Source organism: Pleurodeles waltl, chromosome 2_1 (genome assembly GCF_031143425.1).
Source record: "Pleurodeles waltl isolate 20211129_DDA chromosome 2_1, aPleWal1.hap1.20221129, whole genome shotgun sequence".
Taxonomy (NCBI): domain Eukaryota; kingdom Metazoa; phylum Chordata; class Amphibia; order Caudata; family Salamandridae; genus Pleurodeles; species Pleurodeles waltl.
The window spans coordinates 131,669,051-131,686,706 of record NC_090438.1 but is presented as its reverse complement, the minus strand read 5'-3'; the positions used below and the strand labels follow the sequence as shown (position 1 = coordinate 131,686,706).

Genomic DNA, 17,656 nt, shown 5'->3' with positions numbered 1-17,656 from the left:
TTGCATGCAGGATTGATTTTGTGCGAGAACGGGCACCTTCATGCACAAAAACAATCCCCTGGGTTTTTTTTTATCTGTCTGTGTGAGCTGCAAAATGCAAAATGCAGCACACATAGATGGAGGAAAAAATGAGGAAAAATAAAAATATTTCTCCTCGTTAGACCTCTCCTTTTCCCAGTTCTGGTAAATCTGGGACTGCATCAAAAACCATGGGAGTTGTGTGGAAACACCCACACAACGCCCATGAAAGGCCTCCCTAGCGAGGAGTGAGGCAACAGCGATTTGCGCTCCGTTGCTTTACTCCAGATTTGAGAAACCACGCAGGTCCACATGAGGTAGCCTTACGTAGGTTCCTAACTCCCACTTAAGGTTTGCATCACGCATGTACCACATTGCGTGGCCTGAACGTGATGCAAACCGGGTCATAAATATGCACTTCAGTACCTAGGAACTGATTAGGGCAGTGGTTCCCAACCTTTTGGCCTCTGTGGACCCTCACCTTATCATTACTGGAACCTGGAGACCCCCACTGAATCATTATGGGAATCCGGGACCCCCCCCCAAGGAGTCATTACTGAAAGCTGGGGACCTAATCTGTTAAGATTATTTGATTTTTTGAGCAGTCGCGGCCCCCCTGAGGGGGCTTAGTGGACCCCAGGGGTCCCCGGACCACAGGTTGGGAACCACTGGATTAGGGGACCAGATACTTGAATCATGGCACCTGACTCACCTGAAATTAACCGATGATCTCAACAACAGAAAATTACTTGGCTGACAGCGAGAACACGTTTGAAAGTACAGTTACACCCTGGAAGGCCTACAAGTCTTTCATAAGCGGCTACCTAATCGCTGGAGAAGTGGGAGACTTCAAGAAAAAAAGATGGAAATAGAACAAATTAGAACAAGAAATCCTACTTCTAGAGAAGGAACATGCTCTTGACCCATGACTAATGAGGCAGATAAACCTCCCGCCTTCCAGAAAAACTAGCATAAAACATAGCTGATAAAGCTCTAAAGTGCCCCCGATAGACTTGGTGTGGATTGGGGCTACTAAGTAGGGAATATCGTTATACTTTAATATCATAGCCACAATACTGAGGTCAAAAGTACTGACAGGTAAGTATATATAGATTTTCTATTTCTACATCTTACTCCACATATACGTTCTGTGCCATATGTAATCAAGATACGCTGATGCGGAGTGAAGATTAGTAAACCTATACTTCCCTTAAGGCACTTACCTTTCAATATTTTGGTCCCTAAATTTGGGCTGCGATTTTAGGGTATCACTATATTCCCAACTCGATATTCCAGACTATAACCGATAAATTTGGATCAAGTGTCAGCCATAAGAATCAGTTTCCTTCCACACTGTACTTTTCATTTACAAACTCTGTTGTTCCGCTTCCTGTGGGCTCCCACTTCTTGCTTCATTCCTATATACCGTTACGTCTTCCACAAGTGACCTTTCTTCTACAATTCCATTGCTTTTTAGTTTTAACGTAATCAACTTCCACACTTTTTCATATGAAAATATGTTTTTATAACTCTTCTTCTTATTTTTTTTTTCTTGTCAAATGCTTGCCTTACTCACTAAACCTTTTTACAACTTTTTTTTTTTTTTATAAAGATTTTTATTCATTTTGTCTGAATGGAACAGCATGAACACGTTACAACAGTAAGGGGGGGGGAAAAAAGGGGGGAGGAAAGAAAAAGGGGAAAGAATAAATATCAACAGTTACTGACAAATTGACCCAATTTTAAGATAAACCACTTTTTACAACTTTTTAAAGTTATTTGTTTCTCTAACTGCATTGATGTTTGGCTGGTTTGCAGCACATATCATCTCTAGAATCCAATCCAATCATTGTTTAAGATGAAGAGGCTCCACCAGCAGTGTGTCCACCTCTTAGGGTAAACTAAATAGGGAGATTATTCAGGGAAAGCTGTGCAGCTAAATCTGTAAATTTTGGCAGATTCTTCATTGTGTCCCAGTTCTAAATCAAGCTGCCAAACCCAAATATACTAGGCTTAAGCCGAGAAGGATCTGGAGAGGTAGTGGTCATAATGCACAAAGACAGCCCCTTCTGATCTACAGTCTGGAGAATACTGCAAATGAAAAAGACCTTTGAACATTGCAGCTGCTGAGAACAATTCAGCAGTCCTGGAACAAGCTTAAATGAAGACGCCTATCCAGCCAACATGGCGAGTAGAAAGGACTTACCCACACTAGCTCGAGTTGAAAGGACCAGAGATGGGGAAATTAGGTGAAATTTGAGGTGAAAACACAAGTGCTATCCAAGGATATGTCTTGTTCAAAATATTTTCAGACAGCAACTGCAATAATGATGTGTCCCAGTGGTGGCTGGTAAATACTTACAGTGGGGGTGGGGGGAGCAATCAAATGGGTGGTGGAATGGGTGCATGCATGCAAGGTGAGTGGCAACAGTAATTAAAATAAAATTGCCACTTACCTTTCTTGCTGCACGACTTTACGTGTTCTGCTCAGTCTTCTCCAGGCTCCCAGACTCTAGCAAATATCCCTAACCAATCCTGGCGCTGCTTTCATGCTGGAACCAGCATGAAAGCAGTGCCAGGACTGGAGGGAGCGGCCTCGCTCAGCGCACTCAAGTGCACTGAAGGCCTGTGCTGGTTTAAAATGCGCATGTCTGGCTGGACGTCGCAAGACAGCCGGTCAAAGAGACACGTACAATTTAAACTAGTACACAGGCAGACCACTACTTCTCCCTGCTGCCGCAACTCAGCAGGCCCCGCCCCATCCTGACACTCGGTTCAGGATGATTGAGGAAAAATAAAATGATAATGAAGTTAGTTAATGAACTAACTTCATTACCGCTTTATTTTTCGTCTCTGGGGCTTTTCTTGGGGCATTTCAGTGGGGTGACGCTCCTTCGATCTAATGGAGGAGCTGCCCCTTACATGTCCCTAAATACAGGGCCAGAGTCCATACCCAATGACAATAGACTTGATTTTACTTTGACTGATTATATGTCAGCCCTGCTAATTACAGAGAATCAAGGTGTGGAGACAGGAGAGCAAAGAGGCTCCATAGAACTCTGGACTCTTTCAGAGTTCAAAATAAAAAGAAATATCGAAAGAAAGAATTATGTGGTTAAATGCTCGGGGTACCAGTGTAGGAATGAAGAGGAGCCCAGAAGAAATCCATCTGCAGACATCAGATGAGAGTTGGAATCGTTTTGGAAAGTCATTTACTACTTGTACGCTAGTTTTCTATGAACTCACAGGCACACAGAGTAGTATCATGACTGATGTCTAGGAGAGAGGGACCTATTTTCTTATAATTATCTGTTTATTTTATATTGCTCACTCATGTGTAAATTGCTTGCTACCACAGGTGTTGGTGTTTTGTTGCGCTGCTCAATCACTCGACACTAAAGGGACAAGTTTGATCGGGACCGGCAGGATTCCAACCTCTAACTTGTACGTTGAATTAAAATCAGCACCAATTGGACAATTCTGTAAGCATTTCTATGCCAGAATTAACATTTGGTCACAAAAAAGTGATTTGTAAAAAAGCGTTTTTAATTATGTCTCAGAAGAAAGACAGGCTAAATTCTACTTTTGCAAACATTTTCTTGATTACACCGGGAATTGCTAGTGTAAGAAAATCGGAAATTTGCTACAACTGGAGGAGCAATTATATGGTGACCCTCTCCGATCTTCAACCTTGGCCCTTTCTGAATCAGGTCCCTGGGACTCAACTCACAAGCTATCTTGCCAGCGGAAAATAGTGTTTGATTCCCTGAACTATCTTACCAGCAGACAGCAGTGCTTAAGACAATGAGCTATCTCACTGGTTGGCAATAGTACTCAAGTCAATGAACTATCTTGACTGATGAAGCACATCTAGGAGAGAGAAGTAATACAGGAAGGTGACAGGATATGTAAAGACTGCTTATAAGATATTGCTAGGAAACACAAGCTAGTCCAAGTGGACTTAATGAAGACTTTTCAAGCTATAGTACAGAAATAATCTGAGATTTAAAAGCAAAACATGGAAGCCACAATTACAGGCAGAAAACCTATTATTACTGTCTCACAACAGCAATAAAGTTAAACACTAAAACATGATATTAAAATGTACTGAGACAAAATGCCCAATAAAGACACAGCTCGAATGCATACGTGCCAACACATGCTCTTAACCTTGAAAAGGCAGAAATGTCTACCTCTCTACGTATCCCTTATGCCGTCAACTCCTGCTTTCTTTTACTGCCACAAGACATTACTGTATTATTGTCATCTCAATCTGTATCAGTTTGTGGAGTTTCTGTTGTAAGCTCTTCATCACACTCCATCCTATGTATACAGGTCCCCCCTTCCTTTCTCATTGGCGCTTTCCAATTAAGCTTTTAGCCTGGCTGGAATCTTCAGAAGTCCCTTCCAGCATCATTGGAAGGTAGCCTGTGCAAGTCATCCATTTTGTTGAGCTCAAGCTCAGTAGATCTATTTGGCATCTTTTGAAGTCATGTCCTTGTGTGTGATTACACCTCTCCACAGACCTTCCAACTCCACCAAAAATGTCACAGTGTGAGGAGGAGGCGTAGCCTTGGAGCACTTAAGAGGCACTTTTGCCCCCTCCCCAAACCCCCTCCTCTAAAAACAAAAAACCGCTTGCTGAGGCTGCTGCCAATGTTCTGGGGTGTGCTCACACCCATTAATGGACATAGGCAGTTAAAAGCCTCTGAAAAAGAGCTGCAAACGCCTGTTTACAGTGGTATTCAGCCTGTTTTCCCTGCCATCATGTGATATTGGCTAATCACCGGAAGACTGTGTGAGGGGAGCCAATACTGTGTGTCACACGGAGGCACCATGTGAGTTGGCGGGTCTGTCTCCATCAGGCTCTCTTACCTGGGCCGGCGGGGATAGGAAACCTTTTCCCTTCACACTGCATATCATGAGGCATGCCACCATGAAGGCTAAGGTAGCTGCCCATCTCTTATCCTGCACAGGGGACACCAGTCCCGATCGCAATAGTAAAGTGTCTGTATTAGGATCAATTTGTTTGTTACTTGGTCTACCATCACAACACTGTCTCTGTGTATAGCTTTACTGGTTGCCATTATTTATATGTGAAGGCTGTGCTATTTTAAATAGTTGGGATAAGTGCTAGAGTAACTGGAACAGTCTGTCCACTGCTAGCCCACTGCTAGGTCACCGCTCCAGCTAGGTCAGCTGATCAACTCAAGGCTTGGAATTTAAAAATTATTTTATATCCAGACAGATCACATACTTTAAGCTACATGCAAAGGAAGCAGTAACCTCAGGCTTGTGGCAAGTGGGTAACTGAGTACTTAGATGGACAAATAATGTGCACTTCGAAAAGGAGATTCTGCAAATGCTGAAGAGAAGTTCTACTGATTTCTTCAAGTTTTGTTCACAGCATTAATTGCAAAGCACAGTGGGATCCATTGAAATGCTTCTTGTTTGTCCTGGCACACGATGCAGGGCACAGACAGCTTCCCAGAGAGTGGAATTATATTGGGTAGCGATGCAGATGGTGGTGTGAGGAAGATGGTCACAGGGTTACAAATTCAACGAAGACTTTGTTAGCAAAGGGCTGCTGATTAGACTTCCTGAAGCACTGCCCTTTGGGAGGTGAGGGATGTAACTGCAGATTCTGGTATGCAGTTTGAAAGGAGGCTCTTTAGGTGAGCCCAAGTCCTGTGTCTTCCTTGATCACACCTTCGAAGCAGAAACCTCACACCTAATCGTCCCTCTGTTGTGGATGCTCCAGACTGGAGACTACCCTGTGATTGGCATCAGTACACAAAGGCTGCGCCTGTAGAGCAGACTGGAAAGGACACTTGACAGGAGGACCACCTTATGCCGGTTAATTCTGTAATGCAATTTTGAAAAGTTTGAACATGTCTAGTAGAGCCCAATACACGAAAGATTTACTACTGACAGCAGAAGTGCTGAACGGAAGCTCAACTTTCTAAAATCTGTGGGTTGAAATGAGAAAATGAAATCTTGGTAAAGTGGGATATGCAACTTTGAATGGGCCAATAAGGAAGTGCTCTCTACTCACCTCAAGAGAGAACTAAGAGGCTATATTCAAGTGAAATAAATAGAAAGAACATCCGCCACGAGACCAGTGGTAGAAGCGTTAATTATAACTAAATAGCCCAACATTTAAACTATTGCAGCCTAATATTTGCAAATAGAGGAAAAGGGGTGGCTATTGTGTAATAGTTAATGTGAGCTGACGCTCGAGTCTTAGAGGACTCGGGCGCTCGAGCACACGATGTTGCTGGGGCAACCGGGGGAACGCGGAGAAACGGTGCCGGAGGTGAAAAACGGACGCGTTTTCCTCTGGGGGTCGGTATTTATGTATGAGCAAAATAAAGACATCAAAACAGTGTATCCTGTGAAGGTTATTACATACCTTCTTTTTGGCGACGAGGAGACCCTCGGAGACGAACCCATTCCAGACGCTGCTGCAGTCAGTTGAGGCTCGAGTTGGAATAAATTAACCAACGACGTGTGGAGCAGACTCGGAGCTACTGGTTCAAGCCTCCTCAAGTATCAAGTTTTTTTTTTCAGCAGGAGGCGTGATTAATGAAGTTTACAGGAAATAGCACTGTGGGGGTGTTGTGCTACAAAAGAAAACTTACTATTTCAAATGGACATTTACAGCAGCCATTTTGGATGAGTATTTTTTTAGACTGTGTTGTATTTTACAGTTTTACTAAGTTTTAAAGGACAAGGATGTACATAAACATCATTGGAAGTTATTAGCTGTAGTAAATATATGAAAAATAGTTTGGTTTATTGTGTAGTCTTGGATTCGCCACTTTATGCGCTATGCAGGCTGTTAATCCTCCACCCCCGTTTTTGGAAAGTCCAGGTGAACCACAAATTGCCTGGAGGCATTGGTTTGATGCTTTTGAAACTTATTTGGGGGCATTAGGAGCGACGAGATTTAGACCTGAGCGTAAAAAGTGCATATTGTTACATTCTATTGGGTTTGAAGGTCGAGCTATCTTCAAACATTTACCGGATATACCAAATGACAAAGAGGAATTGGATGATTATGAATCTGCAGTGAAGAAAATGAGTAACAGGTTCGATTCTCCGCCAAGTTTAGTAGTGTCTAGACACAAGTTTTTCAAGAGGGTTCAGCAAAATGGTGAAGATGTGGATACGTACATTTCTGCGCTGAGGTTGTTGGCAGCTGACTGCCAGTTTGGTGTACTGAGTGATCAATTGATCAGGGATCAGTTCATTTGTCAAGGCCTGGACAGATCAATTAAGCAGAAATTGTAATCTTTGAACAATCCAACACTAGTTGAATCTATCAAAATTGCCAAGAGCATCAAATCATCAATAAAATCGACTAAGGAAATAGAGAAATCTTTGGATAGTCGGGAAAGAATTGGTGTGGTTCGAACCAAAATGGACAAAGGAAGATTGGACAAAACAATGAACATCCAACCTTCTAACCAAGGATACAAGAATAGTAGAGACAATAATTTGAGTGTTTTTTTTAGACAAAAAAATATTTGCTTTAGGTGCGGATATGCCCTACATGTGAAAGGGACCAGAGCGTGTCCGGCTTTAAATGTTCAATGTAGGAACTGTGGAAAAATTGGCCATTTTGCGAAAGTGTGTCAGAGTGAACGTTTAAGAAACAACGCAGTAACGTCAGTGGTTGAGAATGAGGAAGGGTTGGTTGAAAATTTGATTGGAGAAGTTCAAGATATGGTGTTAGTTATTGATGACAGGATGATGAAGAGTGATGATGCTGGGAGCTGCATTGATTCGTATGTCCTCATTAGAGTAGGAAATAAACATTTACGGCTGTTAGTGGATTCGGGTGCGAGAATTACGATGATAACACAAGAGTTGTTTAGTCAGAATTGGAAAGGTCGTGCTTTGTTACCTCCAGATAGAGCTCCTGTTTCTTATGAAGGGAGGAGAATAGATCTCCAAGGATATTTTGAGGATATTATGGAGTTCAAGGGAAGAAAGATACGAGGAAAAATTTATGTTGCAGTGAAAGGTTTAAATATCTTGGGTTGGTTTCATCAAGGTCTTTTTGGTATGGTTTTGCGACCTGGTACCAAAGATCAGGTAACAGTGATTAGGGATGTTAATGATGTTGAAGAGACGTTAAATGAATATCCCGAGGTTTTTTCAGGAGACTTAGGAAAGATAAAAGGATTCAAGCACAAAATCAAGGTAAAGAACAATGCCATACCAGTCAAACATAAACTTAGGAGTGTACCTTTTAGCATCAGAGAGGAACTGGAAAAAGAGCTTCTTGGTTTACATGACAAAGGGATTATTGAGCCAGTTGAGTCTTCGCTATGGACTTCCCCTTTAGTGGTTACAAAAAAAGAAAACGGAGATTTGAGAGTGTGTGTGGACTTGAGAGCATTGAACAAAGAGATTTGGGTGGACACGCATCCATTATCAAAAATAAGTGAATTGTTGTCTACGGTTAAGAATGCAAAGATATTTACTAAACTTGATCTTGCTTGTGCTTATCATCAGGTTGCGTTAGATCCAGAATCAAGACATTTGACAGCGTTTGTGTCGCCTATTGGGACGTTCCAGTACTGTTGCATGCCGTTTGGGTTAGCCTCGGCAGCTTCAATCTTTCAAAGGATTATGTGTTCGATATTGAAAGATGTGCCGAATGTATTAGTGTTTCAGGATGATGTGCTGATTTATGCAGGTACTCAATGTGAACATAACCAAGTGTTGAGACAGGTGTTGGATAAGTTTTCATCTTGTGGAATTGTTCTAAAAAGAGAGAAGTGTTTGTTAATGAAACCATCAGTAGAGTATTAGGTCATGTTATTTCGGAGGAGGGAATCTTACCAAAACCTGGATTGATAGAAGCCATCAATAAGGCTCCACCCCCGAAGGACAAAGGGGGAGTGAAGTAATTTTTAGGAATGTGTGAATTTTACTCTCGATTCGTTTCAAACTTTGCTAGCATAGTTAGGCCGATATCAAATCTTTTGAAGAGTGAGGTATGCTTTGCTTGGGACACTGAGTGTGATAGGGCATTCGAAGAAATAAAGAAGATATTAGTTAGTGCTAAGGTACTGAAACCTTTTGATCAAGAGGTGCAATGTTGTTTAACTGTTGATGCAAGTAATGTAGGGGTTGGAGCGGTTTTAACGCAGTTGAAGAAGGATGAAGAGAACACAATTGGGTTTGCATCCAGAGCGTTAAGGGAACCGGAAACTAATTTTTCTGTTATTGAAAAGGAATTGTTGGCTTGTGTGTGGGCGGTTGAGAAATTCAGAAACTATATTTGGGGCAGACATTTCATATTGAAGACAGATCATAAACCTCTGGTGTCGATTCTAAATGGCACAAATAATAAAACTGGTACACCCAGAATTGCGAGGTTTACGGCAAGATTGATACAGTATGATTTTGAAGTCATTCATATTCAAGGAGGAAAGAATGTCAGAGCAGACTATCTATCACGGTTTTCAGCTCAAATTGTAGAAGGGGATGATGATAATTGGGCAGATGAGAGTTGCTTGATTGCTGCTGTGGAAATTGAACACGTCTGTGTGTGTTCAGAAAATGTATGGAAGGAGAAATTATATGCAGACGAAATTTTGTGTGAGGTAATCAAGAATGTCAAAGAAGGGTGGCCTTATGAAAGGGGATTGACGTATGGTGTTCAACCATTTTGGAAAGTTGCTGACGAGTTGACTATTGAGGACAATATTTTGCTGAAGAATGACAAATTAATTCCACCAGAAGATTTGAGATGCAGAATCAAGGAAAAAGCTCATGAGGGGCATTTAGGTGCAACAATGATGGATAGTGAAATTGACAGTTTGGTGAAAAATTGCACCATATGCTATAATAGTGATAAGTCATTTAGAACATGTACTCCTCCCATGATTCCAATTGAGTGTCCTACTGGTCCTTGGAAGAAGTTGGGAGTGGATTTGGTGGGACCATTTCATGCTTTGAATTCCAGTACCAGGTATGCGTACGTGGTAGTTGACTATTACTCAAAATGGCCATACGTGAAGTTCGTTCAGGATCCTAATGCTAGATCGTTGGTTATGTTTTTGAGAGAGGTTTTCATGAGTGAAGGTTTTCCTGAAGAAATAATTACAGACAATGGTGTACAATTTTTGTCTGACGAATTCAAAGTGTTTTTGGATGAAGGATCAATTAAACATTTGAGGTGTTCACTTTATCAACCCCAAACAAATGGTTTGGTGGAACGTTTTAATTGTGTACTGGGTGACTGCATTAGGTGGTCACTGAGAAACAAATGTGTGGTGACTACATCTGTCCAGGCAATGCTATGGTTTTTATAGAACACCACACTCCACCACTGGAGTGTCCCCTTTTGAAGCGTTAAGGGGAAGGAAGGCTTGTATGCAAGTATGTCCGGGGTGGATGTCTAGATTTTTCAAGAGTATGCGATTGGAAGAGCGTGCGAAAATTGTCCAACAGAATTTGAAAGAAAAACAGGTTGTGCAAAAAAATGCATTTTGACAAACGGAAAGGTGTTAGGAGAATTGGTTTATCAACAGGAGATTGGGTGTCTATAAAGCTGCCTACTTTTGTCAAAAAAGGGGATCCGAAATTCTCTGACCCGGTAAGAGTGAAGTTGGTGAAAGGGAATACAGTAAAAGTTGACGGAAACAAATGGTGGAACATGTCAAAGGTTGTTAAACTTCAGAATGGGTTGGAAGAGTGCTGTGTTGACCATGGGTTAAGGACTAATTCAAGGTCACAGGATTCTAATGCTCTTCAGCAACCGGTATCGCAGGTACCGCCAACGCGTAAGAGTCTACGTTTAAGAAGAGTACCTTGGAAACTCAGAGTGTGATGGGTCTGTGTGTGTGGAACGCGGTTAAAAAAAATATAATAATAATATAGTTATCCATAAGATAGCTTTATGTGAAGAAAATGTTCAATTAAAATTATTTTTGTTCTATAAGCATGTTAAGTTAGTTATAGTTGTTTGTGTAAGGAGTTATATTCATAATAGGCTTTAAGGAGAGTTTGCTCAATGCAAATCTTTACAGTTGAATAATTATGTGGAGTTGTTTTTGTTTGTTTGTAAAAGAAATTATATAGTAAAAAAAAACAAAAAAAAACTCTATGTAATAGTTAATGTGAGCTGACGCTCGAGTCTTAGAGGACTCGGGCGCTCGAGCACACGATGTTGCTGGGGCAACCGGGGGAACGCGGAGAAACGGTGCCGGAGGTGAAAAACGGACGCGTTTTCCTCTGGGGGTCGGTATTTATGTATGAGCGAAATAAAGACATCAAAACAGTGTATCCTGTGAAGGTTATTACATATTGCTATATATGTTGTCACTTATGTACACTAAAGCAACAAATTTGTATATGTCCAGGGGTAGATATTAAGCAGCACATATTGTTGCAACCTAACTTCAGTTGGTTTGAAACCACCATTTCTGGGGCATTGGTACTTTGAGGCTGCAGGCAATCACATCTGTGCAAGGGTAGCTACATTTATGGAGGCACTTTCATGTCATCCTGGGACTATTGCAGATAGAAGCTTTGTGACATTCACACTTAGTACACAGAGATAAGAGGATGTGTTTATATGAATGGTGGATAAACCTCTAGGTCTAGTATGATGAGTTGATTTGAATAAAAGGTAGAATGAAGTAAGGGTCTCTGTGACTAACTACTTTACGTTATCAAATTTTGAGCTTTGAGCCAGAGGCTTTATCCTAAATCATTTTTAAATAAATCGCCATGCAGCAAATACATTGGACCTATTTATTTTTGGTATATTAATTGTCACAGGGTAGATTGTTTTACACATGTTCGAAATAGTTTTTAATTAAACCGATAAATACACTTGAACTGAACTTTAACCTAAGGCAGCAGTCACGGGCCTGTGTGGCTTTCTTGCTGGATTTTAAAAACCTCTCAGCCCCCTTTCATCCCTCTGGAGTATTATCCAAATTAATATATGTGATATGGTTTGGACCAGTGCCTGTCAGTACGGTGGAGCCCCTCCTTCCTATTTCAGTCCTTGTTCCCTTTCAGCACCACATATAACTTCCAGATATTGTCTGTGCACCTCAATCACACACACAGTTGAGTTCATCGCAAATCAATACCATCTCTCTAACACTTGTGGAACCTCACAATATACTCTGTGTACCTCTTGCACACCTCTGCACACTCCCAACAGCCTCTGGACTCTCCCTGGGCATCTGCTGTATACCGTGGTTCCATTTGTGTACCTTCTTCCCCTGAGCCCTGAGGCCGACCTCCTGCACATGACTTACCTTCAGTCTCTCCAAGTGTGTGCTGAGACTGTAAATCAAAACACTTAACTGAGCTGCTACCTTTTGAGCTTTTCAATGGGGAGCTGAGGCCTGTACCCACTTACTGCTGTGGTCAGATAGGAGTACACTGTTGCTAGTGTTAGTCTAGGGGTCTTACCTTCATTATGCTGTTGGTGGCTCTGTCATGAGTCCTCTCTCTTTAGAACTGTCATTACTGCTTCTTCTGGAGTAATCGCTATTCTCAGGGAACCTCCAATTGTGGACCCCTTCCCATTGTGCTCGGTCTAGGAACAGAAAGGCGCCTGAGGACTTGGGGGATTCTGGCCCAGTTGGCCTGACTTTGTAGTCGCTCCCGCTACGCTCTTCTCTGCAGCAGCAAATCCTGTTTATCGGATTCACTTGGAAGGGGTATCCGGCCTCGGAGAGCCCTCATCGGCTATAGCCTGCAGCTTCATCCCACTGAAGATTTTCGACTTCCAAAAAAGTGACATAGTCTGAATGTAGAGATCGTCACTGCAACCTCATCCAGTGGCTCCCTGATGATGCTTTCTCCTTTGACACCACCGGCTCTCTTGCCCAGATGAACTTTACCTTCTCAGGAACTTTTCTTTAAAATGTCTTTCTTTTTAGTCTGAAGATATGGAGAGACTGGGTCCAATCCACCTTGCGTGTCCGAACCATAACTTTTGTACTTGTCTCCCTCTACCAGATGTCCATGGTTTGCGCTTTAATCTTTTAAGCTCTATTTCTCACTGAAATTTTTTAACATTCATAACTTGGCTGGTTAAATTATTTATGAACATTTTCTCTGTTTTTCTAAATTGGTGTGTTTTTTTGTTATGTTTTCACTTTATTACTGAGTGTGTGCTGCATAAATACTTTAGCAACAACAAGGTGATAGATGGAATGCTTCAATTAATCTCAGCCGCTGGCAATCGCTCGGGCTGCATCCCAGATCATCATTTTACAGTCTTGACCCTACTCCAATGGGAACAGTTCATCCTAAACTGCCAAGCCAGATCCTCCTTGAACTGGGAAGACCTGGCCGGGAAGTTCAAGCTGGACTATTCCCATGAGGAACAGAGTCAAGACTGACTTGCACATGGCTGAGTCCAAACTATGGTGGCATGGTAGGCGACAAACAGTGGATTGGGATGTGGCCCAGAATAGCCAGATTGCCAGTGGCTGAGATTAATTAAAGCATTCCATCCATCTCTTTGTTATTTTTGTATTTGACACATAAATAATTTACACAGTGCCTCTAAGTTAAGTCTGACTGGCTTTGTGCCAAGTACCATAAGATTAGGCCCAGGCAAATTTAGTGACGTTTGTGGTTCACCCACACCAGGATTGTGGTTGCTGTTTGAATAGGGTTTTCACCTCCCTCAATCACAATCCCAATTTCATACAGACTATGTTAATGATCTCAGGGCATTGACCTACAAGTGACAAGATACTCACCTGCGTAAATATGAGGTCCACTACCCAATCATGATATATGATACTGATTATCTCTTTTATTAGAATACTATGCCACCACTGCTGCTGACTGTATATCAAAACTATTTATATATGTTATACTGTGGCGCCATAAGCCACAGTATGATGTGCATATAACAGTTCTTTCACACTATGCAAATTACAGTTCTTATGTATTGTGTAACGTGTTTTCATAGAACATAAATAAAGAAAAAGACTTGTAAAGAGAAATCCTTGAATCAGTCAGCAGAAGGGCAGTCTATGTAGCCAACCAGACTGACTTTTGGGGGCTTGTGGTCCTCAGTGGAATTCAGCTCTCAAATCGGTGCTCTTGAGTTGCTCACTGGCGCTTGCAATGAAGTGCCTGGCCATACACAGCACCCACAGCTGTATCCTTCTTAGGAGCCCTTTAGATGAAAGAACCTACAAAACTTGCAAAAGACCTGTCGGAATGCTTTTTATGAAACAACCTAGTATTAATAAAAGAGTACCTTCCCATTCCCTTCAGTTCCAAAGTAGATTGATACTACAGATATTCATGATATATATAAGTAACACGAGACTCTTCCTCCAAGACCTCCAGGCAGTGAACAGTGTTTGGAGACCTCAGAAGAAGGTCAGAACTGCTCTAGAAGGCTTGTACACTGACACCTTCCTCCAGGATTAGTCAGATCCCCAACTCTCATGCCTTTTCTACATTTCCCTTCCTGGTTAGCGTCCTACTTTTTCTCAATGAGATTTGTCTCCCAGTTCATCTTGAATGAAACTAGATTAGGTCTTCCAGGCCTGGTAACGTCATCTGTGGAGCTAGGTAATCAATAAATAAATGTCCTTTGAAGAAGCACTGATCAATAAATAGCTGTCTACTTTCCGTTGACTCCAATTTTCCTGTACTTCAAAACTATAGCACTGTAGAAAAATAAGCAATCTCTGCTAAAAGTAAATAGTACGAATGGGAAAGAATCCAGTATATCTCAGGTTTGCCAATAGGATGAGAGACAAAAAATGTACTTTTATCCATTAAATTAGAAATGGTTAGCTGATATTGAGCTCTGTCTAGAGCATGATCACAATGAACAGGTCAAAGTGGAGGGTAGGTCCTGCTTAAGGAAGAACCCTGGAGATCTATTGTTCCTAGAAGCAGTCCCATTTGACTTCAAAGCAGAGCTGTTATGCTGACTGGCATATCATCCGTTCAGGTGTACAAATTGCATTTAAAATCAACTTCGGTAAGATACCTTTACCAATATATGATAGACAAGACTTGTAGCATCATCCGATAATCAAAACACAGACGCCATAGGATGAGGTAGGTGCATGAATGTCGAAGAATGTGATAGGAAAATAAACCTTAGCTGCTTATAATCTCTGTATACCCTAGATCTTAAAGGGTCTTAAAGGCAAAAAGTTGCCATACAGGTTACAAAGTTTCTTACAGTCACTGATAAACTGAAATGGGAACAACAGCTGTGGAAACAAATGTCACCTTAAAAGTTCACCCAAACACCTGATTCACATGAACTCTTGCTTTTTGTGTAAATAGATGCCATTTACAACTGTACAAATTCCACCATGTATATACAGTTTTTCAAGTCGTGATATAAAGGAGAGTGTTTGGGGTGCCTATCGAAAATTACGTGTACACCCACTCACTTGAACTTTTGTTGGTATTCACATGCATTTGCTCTGCCTTTCCCATGCTTCCATGAACATCTAAGGGTATGCCTGGAGGTTGTGCAGTAAATAAGGGAAAGTAAATGAAGCACCTCCATTACCTAAGAGCATGCCTTTTAACATGGAAAATTATTTTGTATATAAAGAAAAAAAAGACAAACAAAAATACCATATAATTATATATATATACTCTTGTGGCTTTTCAACATTGCAGATATTCTGCACATGTAGGGTTAGGGAACTCAGGCTTGTAGAAACATACCCTAATCTTTAAATTGTCTGATTTTTTTTTTTGCCAGGCCTTCTATGTGTTTTCCTATGCAATTTTTGCAAACAGCTGTAATCTTTGTAAAATACAAAATTTCAAATCAATATGCTAGCTAAGTATAAAGGAAAGCAAATGCATTGGCCCTGCAAATCAACAGTAGTAGGGAAAGCTGCATTTTACTGGGAAACATTGTTTGGCACACATTTCCTGCTGATGATACGCCTACAAAAATACCATTTCAGCCTCCCTGGGTCAATTTAATTGTTACCTCTTTCTGAAGCTTCATTATCTGTTACTTGTGTACTTGGATTTGATCCTTATAGTTAGCTGTTCTGGCCGTTGAATTAGTACCTACCCATTTGATCCTAAAACACTCTTATGCCCACTGGTTGTGGTTTGAAGCACTTCACAAAAACCTCTAATCAATCTATATATCACTTTAAAAAAAGGTTAAAGTGATGTTATAGTTAGGTATTGTATTACTATCTTAGCTTACATTAAAAAACCCTCAATTGTGTCATTTAACGTGTCATGAGTGATGTAATATGTGGGATGATAGTGCAGGGTGGGGCACAAGCTATATTTCTCAGTAAATTATATCAGTTGCATTTTAGTGCTATTTATGTAACATCATTAAACCTTTTTTCAATTAATTTCTAGTTTTTTTTATATAAGCCATAATCTTATTACCATACCAAGCTATAATGTCACTTATGTTACTTTAATCCTTCTTTTTTTAAGCATTTCTGGGGTTTTGTAACATTAAGCTAAAATCCTACTACCCTACCTAACTATAATGTCACTTTAAGCTTTGTTTTTTCACTACATTTCTGTGGCTTTCTGATCACATTCAGTCAATTCCCCAACTAAGTACAGTTTTTTTCCTTGCGCAGCAGGGGGTTGAAAGCAAGGCAAGGCTTCTGGCCAAGTCCAGGGCCCAAACCTACTGTGGGGTCCAAACACCCATTGGTTATGGACTTCACCTGTGCACAACAGGGGGTTGACCGCAAGGCCCTACCCAGCCAGCCCTGCTGAGGGCAGCCCCCCCCTGCTGCAAAATTGACAACAGGGCATAGTTTGGCCAGACCCTGCACGCAACCCCCCTCCGAGCGTCCAACTCTCATTATAATCAGCCTTTGGCTGTGCACAGCAAACAGGTGGCCGCAGGGCATGGTTTCTGGCTAGGTACTGTACCCAATCCCCCACCCCCAACAACCTGGATGGCCAACCAACCTTGAACATGGCTTCTACTGAGTATAGCAGGTGGCTGGCCCCAGGGCAAGGGCACCATACAGGTCCTTCCCCCAACCTTCCATGTACATCCATGTCCCTCAAGGACCCTCAAAACACATTTCTTTTATTATTTATCTTTTTTAAATGTTTCTGTGAGTACCACAGTACTGACACTGAAGCTTCATTTCCAGGGTACCGCTTGCATGGAACCACAGTACCATGGAGGTGAAGCATGAGCAGAACCTAACCACCTAACCAGAGGACAGCATTGGGTCCTGCAGTACTGCGGTACCTATGGCAAAAAAAACATTTTTTAATGTTTTTGGCTCCTTATTCCCTTTGGGTCCCCACAGTACTGCCAGGTAACTTTCCCAATTAATTGTGCACTCTAGAAATACACATAACCTAACTAGTGCCACAGTGAAAAGGTGTCCCTAAGGACGCCATCTTATACTTATTTTTAGAATGAAATTCAGGACATGAGGATAGGGTCTCCCAAGTGCTGTAATGGGAGCTGCAATACTTTTCTCTCAGTTGAAGTCAACTAAACAGATTGTTCTGCACAGCTGAACCGGTCTAGATCGCACTGTACCAAAATACATGGCAGGAGAAAAAGCTCCCTGGGCCAATCAGAGGACCCCATTTTTAAAATTTCCAGTACAGGGGAACTACTGTGAGGCCGCCCACCCAG

General features: G+C 41.5%; 1 protein-coding gene across 4 annotated transcripts in view; it reads right to left on the bottom strand.

Moving 5' to 3' along the window:
- Positions 1–17,656, bottom strand: part of LOC138262001 (synaptotagmin-like protein 2) — a 482,740-nt gene that overhangs the window by 52,326 nt on the left and 412,758 nt on the right. The gene's annotated exons all lie outside the window — the stretch shown is intronic.